Source organism: Bufo bufo, chromosome 2 (genome assembly GCF_905171765.1).
Source record: "Bufo bufo chromosome 2, aBufBuf1.1, whole genome shotgun sequence".
NCBI classification, from domain to species: Eukaryota; Metazoa; Chordata; class Amphibia; order Anura; family Bufonidae; genus Bufo; species Bufo bufo.
This window is the reverse complement of record NC_053390.1, coordinates 704954542-704962368: the sequence shown is the minus strand read 5'-3', so window position 1 is coordinate 704962368 and position 7827 is coordinate 704954542. Positions and strand designations below refer to the sequence as shown.

The 7827-nt window shown below is 47.2% G+C and overlaps 2 protein-coding genes across 2 annotated transcripts in view; one reads left to right on the top strand and one right to left on the bottom strand.

Annotated features, from left to right (window-relative positions):
• PRIMPOL (primase and DNA directed polymerase) overlaps nt 1-6935 on the bottom strand; it is a 101612-nt gene extending 94677 nt beyond the window's left edge. Inside the window, exon 1 of the mRNA XM_040418725.1 lies at nt 6824-6935. The gene's annotated coding sequence lies outside the window, so the exon portion shown is untranslated. The remainder of the gene's footprint in view (nt 1-6823) is intronic.
• Nucleotides 6936-7342: 407 nt separating this feature from the next.
• LOC120990143 (caspase-3-like) overlaps nt 7343-7827 on the top strand; it is a 43054-nt gene continuing 42569 nt past the window's right edge. Inside the window, exon 1 of the mRNA XM_040418724.1 lies at nt 7343-7497. The gene's annotated coding sequence lies outside the window, so the exon portion shown is untranslated. The remainder of the gene's footprint in view (nt 7498-7827) is intronic.

Genomic DNA, 7827 nt, shown 5'->3' with positions numbered 1-7827 from the left:
CATTGAAACACCGGATCTGTCTCTCCAATGTCATCCGGAAAAACGGATCCGGTATTAATTTTCTTGCATTTTTAACCACCTCAGCCCCCCTAGCTTAAACCCCCTTAATGACCAGACCACTTTTTACAACTCTACACTACACTACTTTCATGGTTTATTGCTCGGTCATACAACTTACCACCCAAATGAATTTTACCTCCTTTTCTTCTCACTAAGGCCTCATGCACACGACCGTTGTGTGCATCCGTGGCCGTTGTGCCGTTTTCCATTTTTTTTCGCGGACCCATTGACTTTCAATGGGTCCGTGGAAAAATCGGAAAATGCACCGTTTTGCAGCCGCATCCGTGATCCGTGTTTTCTGGCCGTGAAAAATATATGACCTGTCCTATTTTTTTCACGGCCAACGGTTCACGGACCCATTCAAGTCAATGGGTCCGTGAAAGAACACGGATGCACACAAGATTGGCATCCGTGTCCGTGATCCGTAGGTTAGTTTTTATACAGACGGATCCGAAGATCCGTCTGCATAAAAGCTTTTTCATAGCTGAGTTTTCACTTCGTGAAAACTCAGAACCGACAGTATATTCTAACACAGAGGCGTTCCCATGGTGATGGGGACACTTCAGGTTAGAATATACTAACAGAACTGTGTACATGACTGCCCCCTGCTGCCTGGAAGGTGCTGCCAGGCAGCAGCCCCCCCCCCTGTAGTTAACACATTGGTGGCCAGTGTGGCCGGCCTCCCCCCCTCCCTCCCCTGTAGTTAACTCATTGGTGGCCAGTGGGCCCCCCCCTCCCCTGTAGTTAACTCATTGGTGGCCAGTGGGCCCCCCCCTCCCCTGTAGTTAACTCATTGGTGGCCAGTGCAGCCGGCCCCCCTCCCTCCCCTGTAGTAACTCGTTGGTGCCAGTGGGCCAACGAGTTAACTACAGGGGAGGGAGGGGGGCCGGCCGCACTGGCCACCAATGAGTTAACTACAGGGGAGGGAGGGGGGGGGGGCCGGCCACACTGGCCACCAATGTGTTAACTACAGGGGGGGGGCTGCCCCCTGCTGCCTGGCAGCACCTTCCAGGCAGCAGGGGGCAGTCATGTACACAGTTCTGTTAGTATATTCTAACCTGAAGCATCCCCATCACCATGGGAACGCCTCTGTGTTAGAATATACTGTCGGATTTGAGTTTCACGATGTAACTCAAATCCGACGGTATATTCTAACAGAGGCGTTCCCATGGTGATGGGGACGCTTCAAGTTAAAATATACCATCGGATTGGAGAAAACTCCGATCCGATGGTATATTAACTCCTGACTTTGCATTGCAATTCAGGACGGATCCGTTTGGCTCCGCACGGCCAGGCGGACACCAAAATGACTTTTTTTTCATGTCCGTGGATCCTTCAAAAATCAAGGAAGACCCACGGACGAAAAAACGGTCACGGAAAAACGGAACCCCGTTTTGCGGACCGCAAAAAAATACGGTCGTGTGCATGAGGCCTAATAGAGCTTTCATTTGGTGCTATTTCATTGCTGCTGACATTTTTACTTTTTTTTATATTAAAGGGAACCTGTCACCTGCAAAACGCATATTAAACCGACCACAGTAGCTTACAGTATCCCCCAGTGTGTTGCTAATAATGTTCTTCTTTCCTCTGTGTTTCTTCATACTTGTTAAAAACGCTGTTTTAATGTCGGTTGGCGCCGTCTCCGGCCCAGGCTTGAAGTCAAGGGGGCAGCGGCCTCCTTGCTTCAAGTAAAGCTAAGCCCGCTCCTTACCCCTCCTCTCTACAATTAGATTGACATGCTGCCGGGAACGCGCTCTTCTAGCGCATGCGCTGTACGCTGCCTGTTACAGCGTGACGGCCGGGTGCGCGTGCGATCGAACTGTTCGGCGCATCCGCAGTCAGCAAAATGCAGGGGAATGAGTGAGGATCGCGCTGTAACAGGCAGTGTACAGCGCATGCGCTGAAAGAGCGCGATCACGGCAGTATGTCAATCTAATTGTAGAGAGGAGGGGTAAGGGGCGGGCTTAACTTTACTTGAAGCAAGGAGGCCGCTACCCCCTTGACTTCAAGCCTGACTCGGAGACGGCGCCAACCGTCATTAAAACAGCGCTTTTAACAAGTATGAAGAAACACAAAGAGGAAAGAAGAACATGATTAGCAAAACACTGGGGGATACTGTAAGGTACTGTGGTCGGTTTAATATGCATTTTGCTGGTGACAGGTTCCCTTTAATCAAAATTGACCGAAATTCTTGCAAAAAAATGACATTTTTCACTTTCTGTTGTAAAATTTTTCAAATAAAACTACATTTCTATATAAATTTTTCTCAAAATTTATTGTTCTACATGTCTGATTAAAAAAAAAAATGCAATAAGTGTATATTTATTGGTTTGGGTAAAAGTTAGTGTTTACAAACTATGGTGCAAAAATGTGAATTTATGCACTTTGACTTTCTGAGCACCTGTCATGTTTCCTGAGGTTCTACAATGCCCAGACAGTAGAAACACCCCACAAATGACCCCATTTCGGAAAGTAGACACGCTAAGGTATTCGCTGATGGGCATAGTGAGTTCATGGAAGTTTTATTTTTTGTCACAAGTTAGCGGAAAATGCTTTTTTTTTTTTCTTACAAAGTCTCATATTCCACTAACTTGTGACAAAAAAATAACATTTTACATGAGCTCACCATACCCCTCACAGAATACCTTGGGGTGTCTTCTTTCTAAAATGGGGTCACTTGTGGAGTATTTATATGCCCTGGCATTTTAGGGGCCCTAAAGCGTGAGAAGAAGTCTGGAATATAAATGTCTAAAAATGTTTACGCATTTGGATTCCGTGAGGGTTATGATGAGTTCATGTGAGATTTTATTTTTTGTCACAAGTTAGTGGAATATGAGACTTTGTAAGAAAAAAAATATATATATATGAACTCGCCATGCCCCTCAAAAGTGATCTTTATAGCGCGATTTTACGGTGTTTTTGCAGTGATCAGAAAAAAAATTCTGTCACTGCGGTGGGGCAGACTGAACGCAAGTGTGCGCACAAGATCAGGCCTGATCGGGCGAACACTGCGTTTTTTGTAGAGCCTATAGAACATGTCCTATTCTTGTCCGCAATTACGGACAAGAAAAGGCATTTTCCATATAGTTCTGGCAATGTGCGGATCCGCAAAATGCAGAAAGCACATTGCCGGTGTCCGTGTTTTGCGGATCCGCAAAACACATACGGACGTCTGAATGGAGCCTTACAGGGGGGTGATCAATGACAGGGGGGTGATCAGGGAGTCTATATGGGGTGATCAGGGGTTAATAAGTGACAGGGGGGGGGGGGGTAGTGTAGTGTTTGGTGCTACTTACAGAGCTGCCTGTGTCCTCTGGTGGTCGAGCCAAGCAAAAGGGACCACCAGAGGACCAGGTAGCAGGTATATCAGACGCTGTTAACAAAACAGCGTCTGATATACCTTTCTGGGGTTAAAAAAAAATAAAAATAATAAAAATCGCATCTACAGCCTGCCAGCGAATGATCACCGCAGGCTGTAGATCAAATAGTTTACCTTGCGATCCTGTGTGTGCGCGCGCGTTCACAGGAAATCTCGCGTCTCGCGAGATGACACGCTGATGCGTCTAGGAGGAATAACCCGGCCGCCCGCAGGACGCATCCCTGCGTTAGGCGGTCGGGAGCTGGTTAAAAGGTCTGCGCATGTGCAGACCGGAAAGCCGGAGACGTTTTCCCGGAACACTTAAAGCCGGATCCGGCAAGTGATCAGTATTTTTGGCCAGAGAGAAAACTGCAGCATGCTGCGGTATTTTTGTAGTAATGTAAGAGGGACTGAATTGATGCATCCTGAACGGAATGCTCTCCATTCAGAAACGCTAGTGTGAAAGTACCCTAAACAACATTAATGCTTATGAAAACATGTAGAAATCAGAGTCTCACTTCCTTCTGTGATTCGCTTCCCCACCTATCCCTGGGTTGAACTTGATGGACTTATGTCTTTTTTCAACCGTATAAACTATGTACGTTTTTCACAATATTCAAATTTTCTGAGATACTGACTTCTGGGGTTCATTAGCTGTAAGCCATAATCCTGAACATTAAAAGAGAAACACTTAAAATAGATCACTCTGTGTAATAATTAGGGATGAGCAAATCGACTTTAGAGGAAACATCCTTAGTCGATTTGCATAAAAGTTTGTTTGAATACCATATGGAGCGCTCCGTACAGTATTAGAATGTATTAGCTCAGATGAGCCGAAGTTATTACTTTGCAAAGTCTCGCGATACTTCAGGTAATAACTTCAAAAATTAATTTCTACTGTTAAAAACCTTTTCCCAAACTCTGGTTCGGTTCCGGGAACGTCGTTCATTAAATCCCATTCACTGCTCCCTCTTTGATCTGGCTTCCGACCCCACCACTCGACCGAGACTGCCCTTACCAAAGTCACCAATGACCTACTGACAGCCAAAACCAAGAAACAATACTCTGTCCTCCTTCTCCTTGACCTGTCCTCTGCCTTCGACACTGTTGACCACTCCCTTCTGTTGAAAACTCATCTCTTGGAATCACTGACCTGGCCCTCTCCTGGATCATATACCTCACAGACCGGACGTTTAGCGTCTCCCACTCCCGCACCACCTCCTCGTCTCATTCCCTCTCTGTTGGTGTCCCGCAAGGCTCTGTCCTAGGACCCCTGCTCTTCTCTATCTACACTTTTGGCCTGGGACAGCTCATAGAGTCCAATGGCTTTCAGTATCACTCCTACACTGACGACACAAATCTACCTCTCTGGTCCAGACATCACCACCTTACTATCAAGAATTCCACAATGTCTATCTTCTATATCATCCTTCGCCTCTCGCTTCCTAAAACTTAACATGGATAAGACAGAATTCATAATACTTCCCCCATCTTGTTCAACCCCCCCCAACAGACCTATCTATCTATCATGATCAATGGCTGCACACTCTCCCCGGTCAACAAAGCCCGCTGCCTTGGAGTGACCTTGGATTCTGCCCTTACCTTCCGACCGCACATCCAAGCCCTTTCCACCACCTGCCGCCTCCAACTCAAAAACATCTCCCGCATCCGTGCTTTCCTTAACTTTGAATCTTGCGAAAATGCTTGTACTTGCCCTCATTATCTCCCGCCTAGACTACTGCAACATTCTCCTCTGTGGCCTTCCATCTAGCACTCTCGCACCCCTCCAATCTATCCTCAACTCTGCTGCCCAACTAATCCACCTCCCACCCTATTACTTCTCTGCCTCTCCCTTCTGCCAATCCCTTCACTGGCTCCCCATTGCCCAACGAATTCACTTCAAAGTACTTACAAATACATACAAGGCCGTCCATAACCTGTCCCCTCCCTACATCTCTGAGCTACTTTCCCGATACACCCCCACACGCACTCTCCGATCCTCACAAGACCTCCTTCTCTCCTCTCCTCTTATTGCCTCTTCCCACAATCGCCTCCAAGATTTCTCCCGTGCATCCCCCATACTCTGGAACTCACTACCCCAACATATCAGACTCTCACCTACAGTGGAATCCTTCAAAAGAAACCTGAAAACCCACCTCTTCAGACAAGCCTACAACCAGTGACCCTGCTGCCTCTATACCGCCATGACCAGCTTCACCAGCACCTACTGTGTCCTTCTCCCATACCATGTAGATTGTAAGCCCTCATGGGCAGGGCCCTCTCTCCTTCTGTACCAGTTTGTAACTCGTCTTGTTTATGATTAGTGCAATTGTCTGTATTATGTATATACACCCCTTATCACATGTACAGCGCTATGGAATGAATGGCGCTTTAATAATAATAATAATAATAATAATTCGCTAACCTTTGGTAAGGACTAGTGATGAGCAAACCGGTGTTTCAAGTTCGGCGTACAAGGTTCTGGTTATCTAACAATTGCGTTATGGTCCATGGTAGCGGAATCCAAAACTGAGTTGTTAGATAACCCGAACCTTGTACGCCGAACTTGAAAGCACAAGTTCGCTCATCCCTAGTAAGGACCATCTGAGGAGTTTCCAAATATGGCGTGTGAACTTCCCCCTACTAACCAGAACGCACAAAGACCTTGTACCTTTAGCAGAGCTGTGTGCACAGAAAGCAAAGTGGTGACACCTGGAGTCCCTAGGTCTGCTGCTACTTCACCACAGGCACTACTATGGAGCTACATAACCCTGCACCACATATAGCACTATATGGCAGTACACTGATGGGCACATTTATGAAGACGGCATTTTAGACACCGGTCTGAATAAAGCCCCATCGCTCGTGGGGAGGATCCACCGAAGTTATAAAGAGGTGCCAGCCTCTCCATAACCTCGGCACTTCCAGCACCAGTTCTAAATGTAAGACAGCTTCTGAGGGGGTCTTACATTTATACTATTTTCTACACCAGAAACAGACCTGTCCCCTTCCCCGCCGTGCCCACTTTTATTCTAATTTAGGCATATTTCAGTTTGCCCTCCTGAGTGTACACAGAGTAGTAGTACAGTGCTACAGCACCACACACAGCGTTATATGGCAGTACACTGAGTGTATACAGCACCACACATATGGCAGTACAATGAGTACATACATCCCTGTAGTACAGAGCCACAGCCAGGGCTCTCCTGTGGGCCACCAGCACAGTACTATGTGAAATAGCCTGTTACCAATAGGGTAAACCTTTCAGGTAAAGAAGCAGGACCATACCACTCTATCTTTACAGGGGGTATAACACAGCTTCCCGTGAAGCCTGAACAACAACATAGACCTCTGAAGGGACTCACATGAAATGTCAGAAAGCAATCTATACAATGTCAGACTTACATCCTCTACACCAGGCCTCACATCTCCGTCACTTCTCAGCATTTATGCTGTGACGTCATCTCCCAGCCGCACACAACAAGATTAGATCTGCCCAGTAGCCGCTCCAAATTCCCGCCACCGGCAAATTCTCTGATTGGTCAGTTACATAAGTCCGTAGCCAACCAGATTGGACGCTGGAACACAAGGAGGCGTGGCCATTTCATGCAGATTAGACAATGTTGACTCATGTTTAGTTTCAACAAAATGGAGGCCCATGTATTTGCGCTGTCAATTAGAGCATAACTAAGCAAAGGTTACAGTAGCATGTGATGGGGAAATAGCAGTCCAATAGTTCTGTGAGGTCCAGTAAAAGTTTACATAGACGTGCCTAATCTCCAAAGGGACAGTGTCACGTGACACTGCCTTGGAAACAAGGCGCTATCGTCCCGTTAGCGCCAAGTATAGGCTGAGGGCTGATGACGTCACCAGTTGCCTAGCGTTATAGGAAGTAGTGAAAGTAGCTGTTACCGTGGCACCTCTAGCACCCCGCCGCAGAGACGGGAGAGTTGTTGTTATGTGAAATCCCTGCCAATAGAAGGCGTCCACGTGTCAAGCCCCGCCCATAACACGGACTGCTTTGCTACGAGCAGCCCTGACCCAGACAAAAAGAGGAGAGCGAGGAGCGGGTGACTGAGGTAAGAGCTGGGGATATATGCGTATAACGGACGTGTCCAGAGAAACTACTCTATAAAGCAGTATGGCCCTTACAGCTGCGGAAAATAGACGCCTAGGGCATCCTGGAGGTTGTAGTTCTCCAGCTGTTGTATATCAGGACGTCATGAACCCTCTAGTTCTGTTATTGCAGGTCAGGTATCTCCAGCTGTCTGGGCATGCAGGGAGTGGTAGTTCCAGTAATACTGCGACCATTAACTGGCTGCAGTGCAACTCTGTAGCCGTCAGAAACTACAACTCCCTGCATCCCACTCACAGGGATGCTGGGAGTTATAGTTGTTTGACAGCCTTAC